General features: G+C 42.7%; 1 long non-coding RNA gene across 30 annotated transcripts; it reads left to right on the top strand.

Annotated features, from left to right (window-relative positions):
• The first annotated feature begins 208 nt into the window (after positions 1–208).
• LOC109735626 (uncharacterized) lies at positions 209–8,846 on the top strand. Of its 30 annotated transcripts, XR_012202211.1 has the most exons (15): positions 235–690; positions 770–951; positions 1,077–1,128; positions 1,218–1,693; positions 2,422–2,520; positions 2,610–2,675; positions 2,857–2,970; positions 3,118–3,224; positions 3,323–3,393; positions 3,643–3,793; positions 3,875–3,946; positions 4,225–4,325; positions 7,207–7,346; positions 7,791–8,030; positions 8,269–8,846. It is a non-coding gene; the product is annotated as an uncharacterized lncRNA (long non-coding RNA). The 30 variants fall into 30 exon arrangements; XR_012202213.1 differs by lacking the exon at positions 3,118–3,224 and having other exon boundaries at positions 7,207–7,308; XR_012202201.1 differs by lacking the exon at positions 3,118–3,224.
• Positions 8,847–25,619: the final 16,773 nt, after the last annotated feature.

The raw sequence follows: 25,619 nt of genomic DNA, 5'->3' as shown, positions 1-25,619 counted from the left end.
ATTGTCAAATTTGCCTAGGATCCCATGGTCACCGAAAAGAGCGCCCCCTTTCTCTTCCATCTCCCATAATTGACGGGTCAATCTCTACTCTCAATGGACGAGTTGGTGAATAGTCTCCATGGTTTATTTTGGCTGGTTTTTTTCGTCAATCCTCCCACCTCCCTCGCACCCAAGCACGATGCCCCCTGGCGCGAGAAAAAAACCGGACGACGACCGCCCTCGCGAAAAAGAACCGTACGACGACCCCTCACACGAAGAAAAAAACTAACGATCTCTCCCTCCGCCTGGGAACTCGATCTGGATCACGGCGGCGGCGGCGGCGGCGACTCCTCTCTCTCTCTCTCTCTCTCTCCGCGCACCGATGCATCCCCCGGAGCCCTGCCCACCTCCTCCCTTTTCAGCGCCCACATCGCGACCCCTGTGGCTACTCCACTCTTGAGGCGTCGTGGAGGTTACGGAAACCCGATGGCGTTGGCTTGCCGGAGATGAAGAAGACAGCCAGGTGATGCGGTACTCGGGAGGTGGAATTGGCAACGGAGGTGGCTCCATATGGATGTCGCGGACCTCCCACTGGATGGAATCGAAGTGGGACGATGTGCTTCGGTCGTCAACGGCGGCTGCGCGGGATGCAGTATGGTATGGATCGGGCATCTCGAGGATGGGCTTTCTTCGCAAGGCTCGTCCACGCCAGTACGCTCTCTGATCTGAACCTTCTTCTCTTTGCTCACGCACGCACAGACACAGACGTACCTGACCCGTCGTTGAACAGCAGCGGAGGTGTTTGAGGAGTCTGTCCCGGGGTTGCTCGTGAAGCATGTCGACGTCTCCGTCTTGCCATTGCTCAAAACACCGCCCTGCCGGCTGGGTCCTTATTTGCCATCGAGGCCTTCCGCAACATGGTCCATGATGCCTGATTGCTTCCTCTTTGGCTGGATCGGGTCCAACCACACAGTAAGCTATGCCTCGTCTTCCGTCTTCTTTCTTAAATTTTCTATGGTTCTTGGTCTGATTCTCAATAAAGAGCTCAAACTCGTCTTGAGTTTTTGGTTATGGCCTGCACTATATTGTTGGTACAGATTATTGTACTACTGTCTTGAGTGGCAAATATTTACTGAGATGGGATAATAGGTATACTATTTTTCTATTTCAAGACTGAAATATGATTTCTTCCTGCTCTATGTCAATTTAATTTTTTTCTGAATAATTTACCAACACAGTGCAGGTTGATGTGTGTAGCACGTGTTAACAAAATCTCAATTATCTGCATGGTATATATATCTCTAATCATTGTCTTTTCCAGAATGAAGAGAAGGTATGAGAAAGATAATACCAATATTCCCTATACATTTGACTTTTAACTTTTACCAGATTCTTGGATTCCTCAAAATCATGTCTATTAGTGTTTCTTCTATATATATATATGCATGATCTTTCCTTTTGAAATTCTCATTATGTACATGATTTTTGCTACTGCTGGCCTTGAATTGGCACTGATTTGGGCCACCTTGTTGAATGATTCGTGCACGGATGTGTTTCGTTGGTCTTTTGCGGCATGTGGGGAGCGTAAACTGGAAGAACGTGTGCAGCAGGCATCGCTGCTGCGCTGGACGACGTTGTGCGAGGCCATGGCCATGGACGATGTGCTGTTGGAGAACGACGCAGGGCTAAGGTAGTCGATGTGAACGACCACTGGGTATGTAATGGTTTAGTCCTCCTGAATTTGCACTCTGTTTTTTAGTCCTCTGTAGTGTTGTTCAATTTGGGCAGGGCTTACATTCTCTCATAGGATCAGACCAAACAAGGTCTCATAAGCTTTGCTGTTGTTTTGTTCGAAACATAAAAACATCCATTATCGAGGAAAGAGTCATTCTCACATAGCGATTTGTTTGCCTCCTTTCAGAATTCCAATTGCTTATGGATTCGTATGATGCAGCCTACATGTTCCCATCACCCAGTAAAATATAGACATTAATTATTGCATCTGGGTTTATATTATGCATCCCCACTGCCAGTTTCATTGTTAAGTAGGAACGAAGATTACATTTATAAATGATATATGTATGTAATTGTGTGCTGCATTCTTGCTGCTTCCAGTAGATGTACTATCTTTTCAGCGTTGACTTTTAAAGCGTTTTTGCTGACAAGAAGCTTATCAGTCGTAATGTTCAGCACCTACATTACCCGATGGTCATGTAGTGCTAGGGAAATAGATATACAATATGTTATAAAGGATAAGACAAATAATTATTGGGTGTGAAAGATCAGGATGGAAGCATTTTTTTTGCTATCATATGAATTATTGAATACAATCTCGTATGCAACCCCTCAAAATTAGATTTAATTCATGCTCGTACACCATCACTTAAGTAGGAAAAGAGAAGTATTTCTAAGGCTACTCTATATCTTATTTTTCTTTCACAGCATATATATTATTAGTTATATGTTTGCCTGGGTAGGAAAGTAACAATCAATCCCTCAAAATAAAAGGAAACTAATGATCAAGACCTTAGCTGGCTGACGGTAACTCCATTCATTCTCATCCAATTATTATTATTTTAGTTATTTTTCTATTCTCATGGGTAGGTTTCTTCTGTGTTGTTTTGCTTTAGTTTCGTAGTTGTCACTCCCATGTATTTCTTCGACGAGGAGGCGTGGACACGAGGCCTAACTATCCGGTATAAATTGGTTTTCCCACTGTAGCTGTGAGATTGGATTGTTGTTCCCTTTTCTGCACATGATTGTTCCACTTGTGATTTATCATATATGAATTGCTACTTGACATCCTTTTGATCCAGCGTGATTTCTTGCTTATTCTCATCTTGTTGACTACTGGTTGTGTTTGTTCTCTCGCCAAAGGTCGGGACTTTGAGTTGCCTGCCATGGTGGAGCTCGGGATGTTGGCAGATCTGACCGGACTGGTGAGCACTCTGCCCACACTTGCCGAGGTCGCCCTGCTCTGTGCCATGCTCGGTAACTCACCCTCGCTGATGGGAATGTTATGCACAAGATGCTGATGAAGTTGTGTACTGATTCAATGAACTGAATTTTAATTAGCTGATGGTGATGATATATTTTTTGTGAACTAAAAAAAGCGTATCCCCATAATGGTGCTTTTAGGAAATGGCGAATTTACGTATCCTTATCAGCCTTATACTAATGCATGTATCTGTATCGGTGCATTCTTGGATTTCATGTATAAGCCGCTCAAGAGAAATTTAAATAAGGTTGTTATGTTTCAGCATACTATACATGCTTTCCCGTAGACAATGCTGCAATACTGTCATGTGATAACTGGTACTGATATAAGGACCCTTATCTTCAGTGCCATTTGGAGTAACAGTCTACAATGCCACAACACTTTGTTGGACCTATTTTTGGCGTTTCTTCTGCCAGGTATCTCTATGATTTAAGTAGATAGAAGTTATTAATTACACGTTCATTGTGGTAGACCGATTGCCTCTCTTCTACAATTGGAAATCTGTTATGTTCTGATGAGATGCTATCATATGACTAATATGTAACTGGTGATGTTTTATGTCTCATAGTTAAACTTTGTTTCATATTTCGAATTGGTTATTGAACATTTTTGTTTCCATGACAGTAGATCTATATCGGGATTTATAGCATATGCTCTATGTGCAGCTGATGAGTCTTTTAGGGATGCAAATTGTCTGCCTTCGAAAAATCAGAAGAATGAAAGAATGGGATTTATAGCATATATGCTCTATGTGCAGCTGATGAAGCTTTGAGAGATGAAAATTGGTTGCCTTTGGAAAATAAGAAGGAAAGAACGGTACCAATTGCTTTTAGTGGAAGTTCTTTTCCTTTTTTGTATTTTTGCCGAGTCGCTGGATCTGATTAGAGCTTTTATCAGGGTGTTTCAATTGGTGGGGGAATCGGAAACATCTCAGACATTTTAAATGCATGACTGCTGATTGCTGAAAATGTCCGTACCCACAGTCACTACAATTTGTTTTATTCTCATTCTTTTCCTTTTCGTTGATGAAGATAAGATCGATGGTCTATCATGCATGCATGTAGGAGCAGATTTCCTAATCTGTTGGGCTAATATTGTTAGTTCAGATTTGGAGACCCATATTTTTTGCTCACAGCGATGTCTAGAACATTATTGTATCTAGCAGATATTAATAATTTTATCTCCAGAGTAAAGCCATATATACAAGATGGCTATGCTAATTAAACATTATTTGATGAATTTATTAGGAAATATGCAGTTATGGATCCATTCTATAGTTGGAATATGAGACTCCATATGTGTGTGTATGTTTATTCTTGCTTGAATCTGGTGCTGAAGGTGTGAACAGGTGAGTCCTACTTACAAGTTCGTCTAAAGAATTTTCATGTTTTAAAGCCATTGAGACATTTATCCCTCCACCTTCTATATCTATTTATCGTCAATTAGTGCAATAGTGGTCTCTGGTGTATTACCCATTCCACACTACCTTGTTTCCTTTTCGTTTTGGGGATTATTTGCAGTGGAAATTATTGTTTGTGCTTGCCACTCATTAAATCGTCTTTGAAAATCTAACGAGCGGAAGCAGAATAGCTCATTTTATACCATTGGTTGCAGTTTTACATCCACATTGCCAATTTGTATTTTTTTAAGCACAAGCAATAGTTATGTGCATCAATCGCATATTCTTCTGATAATACTAAATTCAATATGCGGATCAATCTTTATATATGTATAAGAAACCAATTGGTGATCCTTTGTACATAGAATAATCAGGGTCCGATTCACTTGGATGTACCTCAATTTGCTGTTATATGATTTACTGTTTTAGGTTGTAGTGGTAGCACAAAAAGTCATAATAGGGAATTAATGAGTAACAGTTGACTTAGATAGTGTTTGAGTATGTTTCTCCTAAAGCTAATTGATTTTATTAAGCATTCATAAGTTCTTAGAAATTCAGATAGCCATTTTCTCTAGGCTGCAATATGTGTGGATCAGTTGATGCTCAATATTTTCTGGATATTACATGAACTGTGAAATACATTTTTCTCTCTTAGGTTTTAACCTTTGGGTGGGGGTATTTTTTGTAACATGGAATAGTGATGAAAATCATTTCTAGAATTTATAATGAGCAGTTATGTTCTAACTTTCTCTGGCTGTAGAATTACTGGAGATGGGTTAGTAGTTTTACCCTTTCAATTAGCATGAATTTATATAGAAGGTTGGTTTTGAACTAAATTGATGCCCTCTTGTTCACTGATTATCTATGAACTGAAATGATGTCTGGCTATAGTACATTGGTCTTTCATATGTTGGTTATGCATACATGGCCTTAGCTTATCCTTCTCTACTTTCATTTCACTAAAAATGGAAATATCGCCTGAAACTTTTATGCATGTGCTACTGCTACTACATGACCGACTTGACCAAGCCCACTCATCCAAGACTATCAATTTACCGCAACCTCCAAGTTATGGCGACGCATGGGCGGGGCAGCCACTCCCTAGATCCCGTTAGCACAATGTCATAAAAATATATTTATGCTGATTGTTGCGCAAAGTAGAAGGCTATTGTTTGTAGTTATTAGTTTATTTCCTCTATATAGAATGACACGGTTTATTGTGTGTCCAAGAGGAAGGAAAAATAGATTTATAGGTGTTATGTGACTTACCTTTTAAAAGGAATAACTTCATGCTATTGAGTCTTCACTATTTGCTTCACAGAATTATGGCCATAATAAGAAAGTCCATCATGGAGTATATATAACATCGTTTTCTATTATTCTGCAACTCTATCTACCCCTAATAAGAAGTCCATCTATTTTAGATGGTGAGTTGATGAAATTTGTTCCCTAAAATGTATGCGGTAATTTGGGTTGTACCCAAATATCTCCTTTTCCTTCAAATAAATTATCCCCGGAACTATCTGTTTTGAGTAAACATTTCTTAAACGTAGGCACGTTTCAACCGCTAACCAAGCTCGACCACCATCACATGTTTAGTGCGTGGATTCTGCCAGTGTCATAATAATTTTTTTGAGGTTTGCCAGTGTCATAATATTGGCATAATCACCACGTGTGCGGGGGAATATCATATATCCATAAACTTTTTTCCAGTGGAACATTATCATGACAAACCAGTCAATTTTTTAAAATGCCTGTGGCAACGCACGGGCATTCTACTAGTCAAGGTAGAGACCCACTAAGGCCTCGTTTGGTTGAAAGGTACCCCGGGGGATCCCCGCCATTTCCCCGGTTGAGAAAAGCACGGGGCTGACTTGGCCCGGGCTAGCGGACCGTGCCATTTGGTAGCACGCGAGGTGTGAAGGACCCTAGGCTTTCCTCGGCCTTTCCCTGGATAGATCTCCCCAGTGTCGACAGGTCGGGGAGAAAACCCTCGACTCGCTCGATCTCTCTTGCGAGTTGCGACAGAGAGGCGACGCCCGCCGCCTCCAGTCCATCCTCCGGCCTCCGGCTCTGCGCTTCTCCGTCCGGCGACACGAAAGCGACGCCCCCGCCCCTACCCCTCCCTCAAGCCGCCTCCACTCGCTCCTCCTCTCTGGTGACGGCCCGGGGTCCTCATCGTCCATCTTCCATGGATCTCCCCTACGCAACCAAGGTTATCCCCTTCACCTCCTCTTCCACCCCAGCATCCTCCTCCCCACGAGGTAGTGCTTCACGTAGATTGGCATGTCCCAGCCGGTTGCCATCCGGAAACCTGCAGACTACAGTGGTTGCTCTGTTATTTCGAGTGCTGGTCGGATACTTCTTGTCCTTGTTGCTGAAGAAGAACCAAACGTTCTGGTCTTGTGTTCTAATATTGTTCTGTTTGAGCATCGTTTGAGGGTAGTGCATACAAAACTGAATTTCATGCATGGACTAGTATGCCATTCTTCTTCTAATCATACTATTACAATCACATATACAGAGTAGTGTCATACATAGGCAATCTTGTTTGATTATATTGCATAACATGCATGAGGGTAGTCGTCATTACCTTGTATTAGATCCCAAGGCTCATTTTGCACAAATCAACATCTTTAAGTCAATCCTCTTCGATTTTATCTTGTTGCTCAATTAGTATATGCACAATGTTTTCGTATTCTTGGAAGGGAAAATTTATTGTGGGTGGTTTCAATCGAGGTAGGGTTGATGCATCTGTGTTGGCTATATTCCGAAGACGGCAAATTGCTCTGCCCTAAATTGTAAGTGCTGGATCGTGTGTTGAATGCAGGTGCTTTGACATTAGCAAGTCTTTTGCTTTATCCGAATACGCTTGGTGATGGCGCCGTGTTCAGTGGTACACAACGAGATGTGATGAAGCTTAAATTTATTGGTTGGTATCAATTGAACGACTTGTCAACAAGAGATGTGGTTGGTGATGTTTATGTCCTGCCTTGTCATTGCCTTTTCAATAGAAATATTTTTTGCACTTATTTTATTTGATTGAACTAGTCTTGATGAAAGCACCTGAAAGATGTATTAGGATGTGCTAAGCTTAGTATCTGCCATTTTGGATTAATGACTATGTTGGTAGGTTAATAACATTTTGATGTGGCTGGTCTACCATGTCTCTGTTTGAGCAATAGTTTGTGCTTTAAAATTTATTTTCTAAGCCTTTTCAACAAATGCATCAGAAAATTTGAAAACCGTATGGCGCTTAGTAACTTTAGATCGCCCTGAGTTATCTTAGCATGATCTGTTAGCAATGGTCTTGATATTTTGCTGTTGGTTATTACCAGTTGCAATTTTTTTCGAGATTGAATTACCAGTTGCAATTATATTCTATATGGATTGACAATGCTTTTTTTAAACAAGGCTAAAGACTTGCCATTTTCATTGATTAAGAAGAAGAAATTGCCCGGTTAATTGGCGGAAAACCGGGCTAAAAACGATACAAGATCTCTGCGGTCATAATGGTTACTCCTATGATCCTATCTAATATAGGCACTCAAATTTTAGTGTAGTGTCTCTGTATTTGAGGCATGGTTCACATGAGCAATTATATGAAGTTTTGGTTCAGAGAGAAGAAACATGGTTTTCTTCAAAAAAAAGAGGGTAAGATCAGATGTAGAAAATAAATTGATATGTTACCTGTTTATTTGTCGGGAAAGCGCAATTGTTGTTTGAAAGCAATAATTACTAATCGTCAGCTGCAAACTAGTCCCTCCATTGTCCATTTGTCCTTGGCGTTGCTTCTTGTCACATTCTAATGATGGGCCTAGTGGACAATAGTCAAGAACCAAGGTTGGGTTCGACATTATCTCACCATCTTTGTGGTTTAATTTGGCTGCAGGTCGTGGATTATGGAGTCCACATGATCTTATAGATGGACGATGCTGGGCAATTTCTTTAGATCTTCTTGATTTGTGGGATACTTGATCTTGCAACTCTGACTTGACTAATAGACTAGAAAATATCTTATTAACGAGGAGAGACAGGCAGCAGCGCAACAAGGATTAGGGAAAGTAGCAGCAGCAGCATGACTCTGCATAGAAACAGTTTCGAAAAAGCTCGAACAACAATGAGCTTGTTTTATTTGCTGATAAGGCTACATAATGTGATTTCTCTATCACTGAGCATAAAATCTTGTTTTGCAGTACACTAGAAACTCAAGATGTCACAGCAATGGTTGCATAGATTAGGACACTATAATGAATAGTGTGATTTTGAGTATTGTATATATCATATGTTATTTAGTGACTTAGTTATGCTTGAAGAGAGTAATGGAGCCGAGTCTCTGTATACTTTGTATACGCAAGTACATTTGCTTGCTGGTAGAGAATTTCATGTATGACATGTATGATTAATGCTACAAGATGCAATAATGTAATTATGTTCTTGAATTATTATTATTATTCTGAATGTTTGGAACTACTGATTTTTATGACAAGTTCTTAAATTGTTGTGATTTTTCTGAAAATATTTAGAAGTATTTGATATATTTTTTCTAAACTGAAGAAAATTTGAAAATAATGTTGATTCTCAGTGAAGCTCTCTGGTTCTTGCATTTTCTAATTTCTGGTTGCTTCGGTGGTAGGGGTTTCCTCCCCCTGTTGCCTGTTGCCAAATGGTGGCAGAAATTTTCCCTGTGGTTGGTGGGGAATCTCATGTGCATGTGAAAATAACCCCTAGGGGCTTGTGGCCCAGGGTGTTATCCCCCTTGCTACCAAACAAGGCCTAAAGGTTGCCCAGCGTATAGAAACAGAGTACACAATGGCCGTTACTCTCCGTTGATTCAGCCGAGCCCATCAACCCCGTTTCCAGTCCGGCGTGAGGGCCTAGATCCCATCTCACTGTAGGACCGCTGACTTGGCTCCCCTCTATGATTCTTCGGGGTTCGCTCGGGCCATCTCGGTGTGATTCCTGAGTCCGTCGCTTGAAGGTCCTCCTGAGTTGCCAGTATGAATTCATCGGCCTCCTCGCATGCTTCAGGTTGGGCCGCAGCTGCCGCTACAAGAAAATGGAGCAGGAGGTGTGGCCTAGGCCGGGCCTGCTGTGGTGGCGGCGCCGGCGCGCAGTGAAGAACCTGCTATTGCTCTGCTTGGTGGACCTCGCACAAAAGCTGGCGATGACAAGGCTGCAAGCCATCACCTGGACGAGCTCAAGTCCATCACAAATCCACCTCCAACTTCCTCGTGAGGTCGACTTCGGCCCCGTCTACATGGTATCCGTCGACGGCGGCATCCGCCCCGGCCTCGCCAGCAGCAGATCGCCAACAACGACGTCCAGCGGCACCACGAGTTGCTGGTACGTCGCCGTTATTCTGCGCCACAGAGACTCCAGTCATCAACCACAAATCGTTAGTGTTCATTGATTCTGTGATGACTGATTGATTTTGTTTTGTTTGGTTGAACAGGCTGAGGTGATGTATCGGCGGATGCTGAGCCACCTGCACCTGCCGTAATGGTAGTCATTCTCTTGGCAAGCTGAGCTCCTGCATATTAGTAATAAGTCTTGCTCCTCTGTATATGTCATGGGCTTGCGTCAAGGGTCGCGAACTAACTGTGTACGTCTACAGGTTATGTATTCTGTTCTTCGGGTTTTTTTCAGTCTTCAGTATTTTGTTCTCATGAAAAAAGGTTATATTCACTGTACACAACTGATCAAATCAGCCCTCGCTTCCCTTCTGTTCCAGCCGTAACCCACTGACTGATCTAGCCAAAAATAATCCTACTGCAGTGCATCCTACACCAGTTTTTAATCTCCCCCACTTAGCTTTTCATTATGGCCTTTAATAAACTGAAGCAGCATAAAGTTTGTGGAGGAGCAACTCCACCTTGCTGCTACAATGTGTACAGCACAAGTGTTGAAGGAACAGCTTCAACGTGCTGCGCTAGATATCGCTCTAGAGGCGAATGTAGGTTGATAGGGCAGCAAGAGTTCAATCCAGAACTCCTAGGGCACAAGATCTACTCCAAGATCTTAGATAAGAACAACAAGTTCTATTATAGGTAGGGGTACCTAGTCTGCCTCCAAAGTAGAGGCGAGGACCTCTATTTATAGGGCTTGGAAAGCCTTCACATACTTCTACTTATAGCTGGAATACTCTAGAAAACATTATGTAAGTTTCACCATTCTACTCATAGCTACTCACAACTAGAAGACTCTAGAAAACAGTAGGTAGGATAGAAAAGAAAAGGAAAGAAATACTACACTAGAGTGGAAGCATCTAGAAGTAGCCAAACAGATCTGGCATGTGTTTTCTTTCTTCTCATCTAGTGTTCCTCATCATTCTCCCCTGGTTGTTTGGAACTCGCCCTCGAGTTATCTTCATAGAGCGCTTCTTCTGGATGGTAGAGACTCAAGTCCGCAACATTGAAAGTGTTGGAGATACCCATGTCACTTGGAAGATCTATCACATAAGCATTATCATTTATCTTCCTCATGATAGAGAAGGGCCCATACCTTCGCTGCCTAAGTTTCCCTTTAACACCTAAAGGCAGCCTCTCTTTTCGGAGGTAGACCATCACCTTATCACCGACTTGGAATGATTTTGGCCTCTTTTTGCAATCAACAAGTTGTTTATATTTCTGATTTTGTGCTTCCAAAGCGCCGCGAATCTCTTCAAATAACTTGGTGTAATTATCAGCAAAGGACAATGCTGATTTTGAGTTTCCCCTTGATGGCAGCTTCACCAGGTCCACCACATGTGTTGGAACTTTAGTGTAGACAATGGAAAAAGGGCTCCTTCTTGTGGATCTATGCTTGGAGTTATTGTAGGAGAACTCTGCAAGAGATAAAGCCAAATCCCATTGCCCCTTTCTTTCTCCACAAATGCAACGGATCGGATTACCCAAAAACTTGTTCACCACTTCCGTTTGTCCATCTGTTTGTGGATGAGCAGTGCTAGAAAATTTCAATTCAGTGTTGAATTGCTTCCACAAAGTGAGCCAAAATGCAGCAAAAAACTTGCTATCACGGTCTGAGACAATGGACCTTGGAACTCCATGAAGTCTGACCACTTCTCGAAAGAATAGGTTTGCCACATGATGAGCATCCGTTGTCTTGCGGCATGGGATGAAATGAGCCATCTTAGAGAATCTATCCACGACCACAAATACAACATCACTTCCTCGTCTCGTTCTTGGCAAGCCCAAGACGAAGTCCATAGAAATGTCCTCCCATAGAGCAACAGGAACAGGCAAAGGCATGTATAACCCTGTGTTCTGGACTTGGCCTTTGCAGGTCTGACATTCGGGGCACCGTTGAACGAACTTTCCAGCATCTCTCTTTAGTTGTGGCCAAAAGTAGCGAGCTTCCAGGTTAGCGATAGTCTTGTCCCGTCCAACATGGCCACTAAGATCACTTGAATGGAGCTCTCTAACCAGCTTGTCACGTAGAGAACTTCTTGGAATGCACAAACGATCATTTTTGAAGAGATATCCATCTTGCATCAAATAGTCATCACCTAATGGTTGGCCCCTTGCGTGCTTCACCCAAACATGGCCAAAGTCTTCGTCACCCTCATACAACTCCTTTATTTGACCCATGCCCGGAAGTTCAGCTTCAAAAGAAGTCAAGAGGCATGCACGTCGACTCAAAGCATCGGCCACTCTGTTAGTTATTCCAGATTTATGCACGATGAGATAGTTAAACCTCTCAAGATATGCTGCCCATCTTACTAGCATGCGGTCAACATGCTTTTGATTTCTAAAATGCTTCAAGGATTGATGGTCGCTATAAACAATGAACTCTTTAGGCAGCAAATAGACTTCCCAAGTTTTCAATGCTCTGAAAACAGCGTATAATTCTTGCTGATAGGTACTCCATTTCTGTCTAGCTTCACTTAACTTCTCACTAAAGAAAGCAATGGGCTTCCTTTCTTGAGATAGGACAGCTCCAATGCCTACTCCACTTGCATCACACTCCAACTCAAAAGTCTTGTTGAAATCAGGTAGTACCAAGACAGGAGCTTGTGATAGCTTTTGTTTAATCTCATTGAAGCTAGCTTCAGCTGCTTCTGCCCATTGGAACTTTCCTTTCTTCAAACACTCGGTAATTGGTGCCATGATAGTGCTGAAATTCTTAACAAATCGCCTATAGAAAGTTGCAAGGCCATGAAAGCTTCTTACCTCAGAAATGGTCTTAGGAGTTGGCCATTCTCGGATTGCTTCAACCTTAGAATCATCAACACGAATGCCGTCACATGTTATGACGAATCCTAGGAAAAGAAGTTGTGTTTGCAGGAAAACACATTTCTTCAAGTTGACGTAGAGCTCATTTTCCCTTAGTACTTCCAGCACCTTCCGAATGTGATCAAAGTGTTCATCCTCATCCTTGCTATAGATCAAGATGTCATCGAAATAGACCACAACAAAGTGGGATAAGAAGGGTCTAAGGACTTGATTCATTAAGTGCATAAAGGTACTTGGTGCATTTGAGAGTCCAAATGGCATGACTAGCCATTCAAACAACCCTTCCTTTGTCTTGAAGGCGGTCTTCCATTCATCCCCGGGTCTTATACGGATTTGATGATATCCACTTCTTAAATCTAGCTTTATGAACACTCTTGCTCCACTAAGCTGATCCAACATATCATCCAGACGGGGAATAGGGAATCTATACCTTACGATGATCTTGTTAACGGCTCTACTGTCCGTACACATGCGCCAAGATCCATCTTTCTTTGGCGCAGGGCTGGTACAGCACATGGGCTAATACTTTCTCGAATGTGCCCCTTTTGCAACAATTCCTCCACTTTCTCCTTCAATATACCATGCTCCTTTGGGCTCATTCGATAGTGTGGAAGATTAGGAAGACGTGCTCCCGGAATTAAGTCAATTCTATGTTGAATTCCTCTCATCGGTGGCAAGCCATGTGGCTCCCCAAGTATGTTCTGAAATTCTGCCAATAAACCACGTACCTTTGCTGGAATTTCAACAGTCAGGTGCTCTTCTCCCTTTACAACAAGTGCAGCACACAAATCTGCCTCCTTCAAGTCTTCCATAAACTCATGAGAGGTATGGGAGATAGTTAACATAGTTTTCCCCTCCTCCTTAGAAGTATTACCTTCGGGTTTGTTTGGTAAGATAATAATCCTTCTCTTGTTCCAAATGAAAGAGTAAGAATTTTCCTTGCCCTTGTGTGTAGTATCCACATCAAATTGCCAAGGCCTCCCAAGAAGAACATGGCTGGCATCCATGTCAACCACATCACACAACACATTTGAGCGATAATGCTTACCCAAAGAAAGTGGCAGGTTGCATTGTTTGGTGATCCTCATATTCACTCCTTTCTTGATCCATCCAATAGTGTAGGGATTTGGATGATCATGGGTTTCAAGCTTTAAATGGTCCACCAACTTCTGGGAGATAAGATTCTAGCAGCTGCAACTATCAATCACTAGTTTGCATACCTTGCCATTCACCGTGCATTTGCTCTCAAATATTTTCTTCCGTTGTGTGTCATCGAGTTGTGGTGTGGAACATAGGACACGCTGGATCACACATACCACCTCTTCACCTTCTTCTTGACAAACCTCTTGTCCGTGTACATCTTCAGATTCATATTCTTCCTCATCGCTTTCACCATCATGGATAGTCGTGTTAACAAATTTCCTTAGTGGGCAGCCGCTGGATATGTGTCCCTCTTTACCACATTTATAGAACTTTGGACCTTCATTTGCCTTACCCTTGCCTCTAGTTTGCTTCAGGATGGGCTGTTTTGTCTTTGGTGGAGTGGTCTTTTCTTCCACTCTATTAGGTTGGCTCCTAGATGAGCCTTCGGTATGAGGATATGGAGGATATGGAGCCTTAGTTGTCTTTCTCATCCTCACAAACCTCTCGGCCTTTAAGGCTAGAGCTTGTGCTTGATCAACAGACCAGATTTGTTGCATCATCAATCGATCTTGAATAGCATCATTGAGACCATTGATGTACCTTGCAACTTGTTGCTCTTCAGTTTCAGCAAGGTTGCACCTCACTTGTAGCCTTAGAAACTCCTCCGTGTAATCTGAAACAGTCCTATTTCCTTGAGCACAATTTTGAAATTGGATAAATAGGATCCGGTCATAATCAGCGGGCAAAAATCTCCCTTTCAAGAGGCCTTTCATTTGTCGCCAAGTTCTAACACGAGGTTCTCCTCTCAGCCTGCGCTCCTCTTGAACGCGATGCCACCATGCACTGGCTCCTCCTTTCAGTTTGTATGCGACCAAAGGAACTCTACGATCTTCCGGAACCTCCATGACCTCAAAGAAAGTCTCCACTTCATATAACCAATCCAGGCACCCTTCAATGTCAACATTTCCATTAAAACTTGGGATCTTAGCTTTCACCTTGTATGTATCTCTTGCATATGTAGGGTTGGGTGCTCTCCGATATGCGTAGAGATTTGGCTCTTCAAGGGCATCATCATATTCTTCACCTTCAGAAGCCTCAACATAAATTGGCCTTCTTGAAGCACGTTGAACAACATGTTGTCATGGCGGTATTGCTCCAAGATTACCTCTCCTTCTTCCTTCATGAACATCTTCCTCTTCTTTAGATGAATCTCCTTCATTGGTAGCAGGGGGGACACCCTTTCTTATCATCTCAACCAGCTGGTCAAATCTCCTATTAAGATCTTCACGCAGCTCTTTGATTTGTTGTTCAGCAGCATCCATCCTCTTCTCCAATTGCTCCATTGCTTGCTACAACTTACTCTTGAAGAGGACAGCAAGAACTAGTATGGGTCAACGAGGCTCTGATACCACCTGAAGCAGCACAAAGTTTGTGGAGGAGCAACTCCACCTTGCTGCTACAATGTGTACAACACAAGTGTTGAAGGAACAGCTCAACGTGCTGCGCTAGATATCGCTCTAGAGGTGAATGTAGGTTGATAGGGCAGCAAGAGTTCAATCCAGAACTCCTAGGGCACAAGATCTACTCTAAGATCTTAGATAAGAACAACAAGTTCTATTATAGGTAGGGGTACCTAGTCTGCCTCCAAAGTAGAGGCGAGGACCTCTATTTATAGGGCTTTGGGAAGCCTTCACATACTTCTACTTATAGCTGGAATACTCTAGAAAACATTATGTAAGTTTCACCATTCTACTCATAGCTACTCACAACTAGAAGACTCTAGAAAACAGTAGGTAGGATAGAAAAGAAAAGGAAAGAAGTACTACACTAGAGTGGAAGCATCTAGAAGTAGCCAAACAGATCTGGCATGTGTTTTCTTTCTTCTCATCTAGTGTTCCTCATCATAAACATAAGTGCATATAGGAATCCAAGTAAATAGCAACGGCAATTATTAACAGGTTACAGATCTTTTCCTTAGTCTCCCTCCCTCCTACCTTGATCAGAAATAGTTCTACACCACTATTAAATCCATCTACTGAAACTGCTCTACAGGTCCATCATTTCAGCTTCAGGTTCATTAGCTATTCAAACTGAGCTGTGAGAAGGAGGAGCCACCAAGGTTGGGGGCGCGTGTACATAGCCCCTGGCCACCGGAAGAAGCGGTCGGTTTTTCCCGTACACACCTATTTGACTACAAATTCAAATTCATTTTTGTTTTTGCAAGAATTTGTAACAGTAGGACGCACGATCATCTCCCCCCAACCTGCATGGTGAATAATAATAACTTTTATGATTATACATGAGCCAGTACCGTCGCTCATCCTGATCTGCTATTTGGATAATTGTACTTCCGTCGAATTGTACTTCTCTTTATGTTGTTTGCAAGCTAGCCATTGTTATGGATCCGGACATGATAACTACGCTTTCGTGGACCTATACTTCTCTGCATGTTGTTTCAGGCAAGACATTGTTACAGATCCATCAAAAATTAAATTACTATTCCCTCCATCCACATAGGGCCTAATAAGTTTTTTCAGGTTACATTTGACAACGCATTAGCATAATAATATATGAAATGCATGTTACACAAAGCATACCATCGAATTCATATATGAAAGGAGTTTCTAATGATATAATTTTTATATCATACATCTCATATACTAATAATTTTATCATTGGTCAAAGGCTACCCCGAAAAACGTAGTTGACTCTATATATCTGGATGGAGGGAGTACCACTTTTGTTCTACACATGTTCGTGATGAAATGGCTTTTGGTTGTACGTGACTTGGGCAAAATTTTGATTTCCTAATTGTTCGATCATATGAATGTTTATGGCTCCTGTAGTTCTTTGTACGCAAGCATAAGCTGCCGATATGGTTGATGGAAGTATGAGGTATGTTCTCCACATTTTTAAAGATAGAAAAGTTCTATGGGCATAGCTGGAGCGATTTTTTTATTTACAATATGTATACCCCTGAATGATGACTTGTGGTTGTATGTCCTTTGTATATTTGGTGCATTTACCTATGATTAGTAATGATATTAAGTATTCCTTAATTAATCTTAGATATAGCTTTGCAGACTATGCTTTATGATCCAATGGGAGATTTGACAAAGCAAGATATTTTTCAACAGATAGGTTTCTTCATCAGTTGTGAAAAGTACAATATTTAACACATGTTTTCTTAGTTGTGTTTTCAACCAACCAATGTATCCCACTAGCAGTTTTTATTCCAAAAACTACCGCACTTTAAGGTGAAAAGGTAACAATTGGACTGGATGGACAACAATGGGTGTAGGCCATCCAATAGATGTGATTTCCTGTTCGCTTTTGTCAAATATCTTCATAATTGTACAATCACTCACCTTATTAATATTTGGATCTTCAGAGAGGCTATGTTTGTGAGCAGGTTTAATCCCAGTCTGCTATTTATTAGGTCACCATTCGTTGGTCCATCTTTTGCTAATCGATTCAGACAAAGTTCACTTTTGCTTGAATTTATACTGTGAGAAGTTATGAAGCGAAACAGGTTGTTATTCTTAATCAACGGGGATTGAAAATCTACTCCCATAACTCAAAGGAAAAAATAAAATAAGTCTTTCTTAGTATAAAGGCACTGTTCCACGCTTTGATACTTTGATACACTACTTTCGTGCAATTGATAGAATTCATGTTGACACTCAAGCATTGGTCAAACAATAAGATCAAATGTTGATATCTATACTTTGGCCATACATTCACAAGACATCTACTACCGGTGGAGAAACTGTTCTCTTTGTTGTTATATTGTTCACCTTGGAATTTATAATGTTGATTTGTTGTTCTATTAAGTTTTTATGCTACTTTTACTGTCAGCCAGAAGATCCCGCAGCAACGCGTGGGGTATCATCTAGTTATACTTGTTATTCACTGGACAAAAGCATTACTATGACAACTTGGAACAGTTACTTGAGTACTACACATTTCTTTAAGGGCTCAACATTCTAAAATTTTGACAATATAACAAATATCCTCTCAGTTTGTATGATACGAAGATAAATAATTTGGAAATGGTCTTCAACATGCGTAGGCTGCCACTTGTAAGAATAACAGTGGCAAAAGAAGGCCAACAAATGCCGGTTTAGAAAGAAAAAAAACTGCAGACATGCTTCCAATTTTAGCAACTCTAGTGGATAAAACATACCTTACCTCTCAAGTCAGGAAATAGTCAAATGAAAAAAATGTATTTATAAGTACTCCCTCCGTTCCAAAATAGATGACTCAACTTTGTACTAACTTTAGTATAATGTTAGTACAAAGTTGGGTCATCTATTTTGGAACGGAGGGAGTAGTAGAGATGAAGTCATAAGGATCATGATTCAAGATATTCGGAGAAACATGGTTGGTCTCTCTGTATGATGCGAACTCGTCACCTCTACCAAAGTGGTCGTGCGTAGTATGTAATGTAGAGTGCAATAATGAAATAAAATAAATGATATGCGAATTTAACCACAAAATATCCTACATTCGTCATCATCATAATCAACATGCATTTTTTGCTTCTCTTGTATGTGGTCCAAGTTTTCTATCAGGTAAACATGTTAACTCAACTGTAGATAAGGCCGGTATGTAAATGCTCATGTAAAATTACAATTGACATGTATCTGCTGGACAAACAAATACACTTATGCAAACATCAGTTTTTTTTAGTAAAACTTATGCGAACTTTAGTTTTTTTTTCACTAAAACTTATGCAAACTTCTGGTTTTTTTTCAGTGAAACGTAATTTCATGACTGCAAGTAAGGTCTTGGTTCAGCGAATTTGTCTGTGAGTTCACTGTGTTGTCGTTAGTTGGCCATGTAATAACCGGTAGTCAGTACTTAAAAAAACAGGGATGTCTGTTGCAGGTACGCGAAAATCAGTGAAAAAATAAAGAAAGAAAGAAGGCATTGGTTGCCTGAAACCCAACTGTGTGTGCTCCAGCGCTCCAACTTCTAGATGTGTCACCACCGGCGAGGTAGCGATGACAGTAAAAAAACAACACTCGGTACTTACTTGATTAGTGCGTGCGTGCGGTGCGTTCGCGTGAAAGCAAGCGTCTCCGTCGTTCAGGCCTGCGAGCGGCCGCGACGACCGTGTCCTCTCACCAGCTGGGCGCCGTTGTTGACGCAGGTGAGTCAGTCGTCCAGCTTTGCGGCGGCGGCCTCCACGCACCGGGGCGTGGGGAGTTCCAGCGTCCGATGAAGGTAGGATGTCTTTGGACGGCGTCGTCCACGCGTGAGTACTGGACAAGCGTGTCCAACGGAGCAGCACGCGTCAGAGCTGAGGGAGTTGGCGGTGGCTTCGGGCGAGTGAGATGGGGCCGTGATTAGCTTCACCTGCTGCCCAGTGGCCGAGACCTGCGCCGCCCTGGGGACGATGATGGTTGGCGACCAGGCGAATCTACATGCATCGCTATGGGGGCGAATGCCCCCACTCGATTTTTTTGGCGCGCTTATACTGGTCCAGGATACTTAGCGTTGCCCCCAGTTGAAGGGCGTCGGCGGTGGGTGGTTGTCAGCGTGGGTGTTGTGGACGGAGCTGAAGTCGACGTGGATGCCGGTGGTTCCCGGAGAGCATGCCCAGGACGTTGGCGAAGTCGTTGCAGTCAGTAGAAAAGTGACCTGGCCTCCAGGCAGAAGACGAAGGCGGCGACGGCACGTGTGTGTGTTCCGAGGAAGCCACAGCTCCTCCTCGCGTGTCTCCCACTGTGGCTCGCGTGGGTGGTGGGTTGGTGACGGCAGGCGACTCACGATCACGATTCCCTGATAGGAGATGATAGGATGCGCTCGCGATTAGTTTCCTAATAATTAGATGCGTTCGTGATTACTTATCTAATAGGATGCATCTGTGATTAGTTTCCTAATAATTAGATGCGTCCGTGATTAATTTCCTAATAGGATGCGCTCGTGATTATTTTCCTAATAATAGGATGTGCGCGTGATTATTTTCCTAATAATAGGATGCACCCGTGATTAGTTTTCTAATAATAAGATGCGTTTGTGATTAGTTTCCTAATAATTAGATGCACCCGTGATTAGTTTCTTAATAGGATGTGTCTGTGATTATAGTTTCCTAATTGACCAGGCGTGGACTTTCATATTTTCCTCCGCGGTGGAGTACGGTCAGCCAATGTAAATTGCTAAGTGCACACAGAGAACAGATTAGGTTAAGGCTAGCCGTATGATTGAGTTTAGTGGGACTAATCATGCGGTGGTAATGTATCCGTGTACGTTTTGTGGGGTGCACTTAGAGAAGATAATGTTTGCTCTTTTATAAGTAGTATAGAAGATCACTTGGGGGCTTCCTGCTCAATGAGCATAGATATGACTACCCTCTTGATCCGGCTTGCACGCCTTGTTACAAAGATAACTTGGGGGCTTCCTCTTATTGAGCATAGCTATGATTACCCTTTGATCCGTCTTATACGCCTGGTTGCAAATAACTTGGGATTTTGCTAAAGTTAAAAGGTTATCAAAGAGAACTTGTTACAATGTACAGTTCAAACATAGGTAACCTGCCTTGATGGCTAGTTAAAAAATCACTTGGGGGCTTCCTGTTCAATGAACATAGCCTTATTTACCCTTTTGATTGGCTTGGACGCCAGGTGTATTCATCAAAAATCCGGGTTATCCTGCCTTTGTATGCCTGCCACTCCGACCAGGTAATCCTGGAATGACTCGCCGAACTTTTGACAGTCAATCTTATAAAGACCCTGAACTTGTCAAAGTTAAAACGACGATTGGTCATGTGAGGCCCGGCTTACAGGTTTGAATAAAGGTTTAACTCAGTGGATGTGCGGCCTTTGAATAGCACTTGATATTGAGGCTTGGCAGCCTATGAAGGCCTTGTTTTTCTGATTTCTGTTTGCTTTGAACATTTTTTGGGTTCATCTTGGTACCGTATTGATATATGGTTGAAAATTGGTTAGGGCCATGTCGCCTTGATCCTTATGATTCATATTTGAATTTTTCCGGAGTTTGGATAACCCGGCCTGGTTTTGGACGATAAGTCGCTAGTGTGTGTTGATTATGTGCTTGGAGTTCTGCGCTCTAAGTCTTTGGGCTGTTACCCTTACTGCATATGGCGTGATAAGCTGGCAGTATGAACAAATATCATAGGTATGATATTTATTTGTTATGAATATATGAGGTTTTGATAAACCCGCCCTGGTTATGGACTATACAGTCACCAGTGGATTTTTTCTATGGGTATTATGACCCGCCCTGTGGTAAACCGCCAGGGCACTTGTTATCTACTTATGTGTAGGGAATATGATAAACATGGTCTGCATGATTGATGACATTATAAGCATAAGTGGCAAATCTGCAAACATCAGATCGGCGGCTCAAAAAGAGTTATGCAAGTAAACATGCATGATGGCATGGCGGATCATGGTTTTTCACCTAGCCTATTACATGGCTCCCCGAGCCTAAAAGAATAAGTGTTTTTGATATAACAAAGCGTTCAAAGCTGTGGATGATCAGTCGGCCTTATTGATCAATTGTCTTGGCCTTCACGCATTGAAGCTTCCGGGTCATCTTGCGTCGGCTCTTCTTCTTCATCATCACCCGTTGGCTGGAAGTCAGGTGTGGCCCAGTTGATGCCGGTCAAAGCTCTAAACACAGCTTCGTCATCTATAAGACTTGATGGATCAATGTCAGAAGCGAAGGTGTGCTTACGTGTGGGCGGAATAAGATCCACAACTTCATGAACCGGCGCCTTCACTTTGGTATTCTCAGCATCATAAACTGGGTGGTACTTGGAGAGGTCCGTCTCATCAACTAATTTGCTTGCCCATGGGCGCATCTCTCTTACTATTTGAGTGAAGTCATCATCACTGAAAGGAGACTTATATTCTTTAACACTGGGACAGCCGGCTGATATTTCTTCCAGGTCAAGTTCAGCCTGCCATGTCTTTTCCCGGCTTAAGGCAGTGATAGCACCGGCCCTGGTGGCTGATCGTTTTAGTTCCTCCACCCTTTGTGGTATCACAGACAGCTTCTCTAACACTTCCTTGATAAGGGAAGGTGGCTGCTTCTTATGCAAGGCAGCAGAAATTGCCCGCTGGGCACCAGTGTAGAGCTGCTCCACAAGGGTATAAACGGCTTTCAGCCTTATGCACATATCATCACCCAGCTTGGAGCTTCTAGAACCTGCATTGGCAAGTATATTTATGAACCGGCTCAATGGTTGTTCAAATTTGATGAAGAGATATTGAAGTATACTATTACTTACCAAAGATGGCCGCCGTCATGCTGTTGATTTGATATTTTAAACCGGACAACTCATCAGTTACCGGCTTAAGGGCAGCTTCAGCATCTTCTGCTCTTTTCAATAGAGCTGCCCTCTCGGTCTCCCAGCCGGTTTTATCAGCACTGAAGTCTTGTTTCAGCTTTTCAATGTTTTCCAACGCAGTCCTCAACTCTGATTTGGCTTTTGAAGTCTCAGATTGTTGGGTTTGAATGTTGGCCCTCAGAACATTGACTTGGGGTTCCTTCATATTTAATTCAGCATGCAACATGAACAAGATATGAGGCATTATGATCATTTTCTTTGAAGTCCCAAGCACAATGCAAGTATTTCACTTGGCACTTGGGGGCTAATGCATATTGCTCTTTTTTGAAGACAAGTTCTGATGACCCGGCTCATATTCTACGAATATGGCCGGCTCATGGGGGCTACAGGTGCAAATTTGAGCACTATTATTTGAAGTTCCGGCTTAACTTGTCAGTTTAAGCCGGACCTTGGGAGCTACATATGCGAAATTCAGAACTATATATATGAAGTCCCAACTTAACCATGCGGATTAAGCCGGCCCTTGGGGGCTACTTGTGTTGATTCTGCGATTCTAACATGCTACCACATGGATATCAAGATCGCCAAGGAAATTTAAAGTCTACAACATATTCAAGGTTATCATATCCAATAGACTTGGCGGCTGACATATATATATATATATATATATATATATATATATTATTTTTTTGTATGAGACAATTTTTTTTACCTCAAAGCAATCTTTCATGAGATTCACCAAGCTGGTTTCAAAGTCACGGCTGTTGTGGAGACGGTTCAGGTAACCCGCCTGAAGCTCTTGGGCGTTGAATTGTGCGTAGCTTTCCAGGTCCATTTTCCACTTGCCTTTGTCAACAACAAAGAATTCCTCTTTGGCGTTGTGCTTGGACAAGACGGTGGGGTTACCTAGTGCTGTGAAAGCCGTCCCAGTAACTATGACTTCTTCGTTTTCTTGAGCCGGTTGAGCGGCGTTGGGCGGCTTAGCATTCTCCGGATCAGTATCCATGGAATCTATATGGACATGGTGTTCCTCTAGTGGCGGCTCATCAACTGAGGCCTCAGCAGCTTGGTGAGAAGCTTCTATTGTATGTTTCTCTGCCTTAGAGGGATTTGAATCTTCAGCCGGTTTGTTCACCTTCAGCTTCTTGCTGGGCTTGGCCACAGCGCTGAAAACAAAGCATAAGACAGGGTTAATATGACAGTTGAAGTACATGATTGAAAGTGAATAGGCTTAAGCGTTCTTACCCAAGCACAGTCTTGAAAAGAGGGACCTGAGTCCCAGTTGAGTCGCCAGAAGAGGAATGAGAGGTTCTCTGATAGTTTGAATCAGAAGGGTTAAGAGGCTGTCGAAAAAGACCTGCCTTGGGAAAAGATAAGTCAGAAATCTGTGAAACCTCTCGACGGCGCTTGCAAGGAACCGATGTGTTGGGTAAACCGGAGGACAGAATCCCGCCGCCACTGTTCCGAGTTGTGCGGCGAGCTTCATGCTGCTGTTTCTTCAAAAGAGAGTTGGGATCCAGATAAGCTAAAGGATGAGAAAACCTTACTTTCCGGCTTGCTTGTCGAATTTTCTGTCTTGGCAAATGTTCTGAGCCGGATGAGAGAATAATTACCTCTTCATCGTCCGCATGGCTGGCCTCTGCATCATCCTGATAGTGATCATTATCAATAAGATGTACAAAAAATGAGCCAAGAGAGTCAAGTTTTACCTCCGACTCATCATTATCATCCAAATCAAATAGCTCAGAGGGGGTGGTCTTCTTTTTGGCAGGCTTTTTCTGAGCCTTGTTCTTCGTCCGGGTCTACTTGGCCGGCAGCTTCTTATTCCAGAAAGAAGAGTCAGCCTGCAGCAATCACATGGTTAAGAAAATAAATCAAGGGAAGATGTTTAAGTTGGAAATAATTTAGGCACTTACAGCTGGCGGCTTGTTGAGAGCACAGAAAGGATTCAACCCAGTTTTGCTACAATCTGCCAAGCTCTCGTTCAGAAGAGACTTGGTTACATTATTGATATCATCATCAGTCATCTCTATCTGGCAGTGGCATTGTGGGTCTTTCAAATCGTCGGTGTACTCGCACATTAAGCCGGGGCGGTGGCTTAAGGGCAGAATTCTCGAGGCGACCCAGCGTCGAACTAAGTCGATTCCGGTCAAGCCGTTGGCCATTAAGGCTCTGATCTTCAAAAAGATGGGCATATACTTGGCCCGCTCTTCTGTGCTGATCTGCTCTGGGAGGTGGTGACTGTTGCTAAGCCAGTTTTCACGATAACCCGACAGAGGATTTTCCCCTTTTGGAGAGGTGTCTTAACAGTAAAACCAAGTCTGGTTCCAATCCTTGGGGTGACTGGATAGCTTGGCGGCTGGGAAGGTGGCTTCTTTCCGCCTCTAAATCAAAATGCCACCTAGTTCTAGGCTGGGCCCATCCGTAAATTCAGTCTTGCGGTTTAAGTAGTAGAACTCTCTGAACAGTTCTACAATGGGTTCCTGTTGAAGGTATACTTCACAAAACACTTGAAAGTTGCAAATGTTTGTGACAGAGTTGGGCCCGATATCTTGAGGATGGAGTTTAAAGAAGTGCAACATGTCACGGAATTTTTTTGAACCGGGCGGAGTGAACCCCCGAAGCATGTGATCAGTAAAGACGACAACTTTGCCCTCTTTGGGCTCGGGGATGGTTTCTGCTCCTGGGGCTCTCCAACGAATGACATTCTTTGCGGCTAAAACGCCTACTTGAACATGTTCATCCACCGCTTGCTCGGTAACCCGGGAAGCGACCCAATTGCATGAGGTGACAGTCTTGGTCATTTTTTTGAGGATGAAGGTCTGAAAAGAAAATATTGCCGGTTTAAGACTATGTTGTTAAGCCAGCCATTGATTCAAAAGTAAGTACTATAAAGAGCCAACGTGTTAAGCCGGAAGATAACACTGAGTTATGCAGATAAATGTATTGGCAGCTTAAAAGGGGACTAATGATATATGGCGGGTTATGGTTTATCAGTTAAGCCGCCCAAACAGTTTCTACACTTCAGATCTACAAGTAAGGATTGACTAAGTGACGGACAAACAGATTCCACAGATTGATGCTATCATTTTGGATCTGTAGCAGTTCAGAAAACAAAATAAATTGAAGACCTAAAGTGAAGGCAGTGGAAGAACTCATCCGTTCGGATGGATCTTGTACAGAAAAAATGCCTACTACAACTGGGAAAGGGAGGCTAAGCTACTACTGCGCGTTTTCAATATTATGTTCAGATTCAACTATGCGATCTAAGGAGGAAAATACGAGGAACAGCGAAGAACTCTGATGAACTGGGAAAACCCTAATGGAGATCTGTTATATGGGAGACGGAGTACTTCCTGATGTTGTTGGACAGCGGAGGTGCGCCGCGGTGTTCTGGTTTGTTCAGGGTGATGCAGCAGCCGGAGTTGAAGCAATGGACGGAGGCCGACGGCGGCGGAGCTCGGGCGCGCAGGGACGTTGCGAGGAAGAAGATGGAGACGAGGAGGCATGGGTAAAAGTGAAAACAGGGCCCCCTATCCCTATTTA

The sequence above is a fragment of the Aegilops tauschii genome, chromosome 2 (genome assembly GCF_002575655.3).
Source record: "Aegilops tauschii subsp. strangulata cultivar AL8/78 chromosome 2, Aet v6.0, whole genome shotgun sequence".
NCBI classification, from domain to species: Eukaryota; Viridiplantae; Streptophyta; class Magnoliopsida; order Poales; family Poaceae; genus Aegilops; species Aegilops tauschii.
Note: the sequence above shows the minus strand (reverse complement) of the source record. Positions and strands in the feature narration are given on the sequence as shown.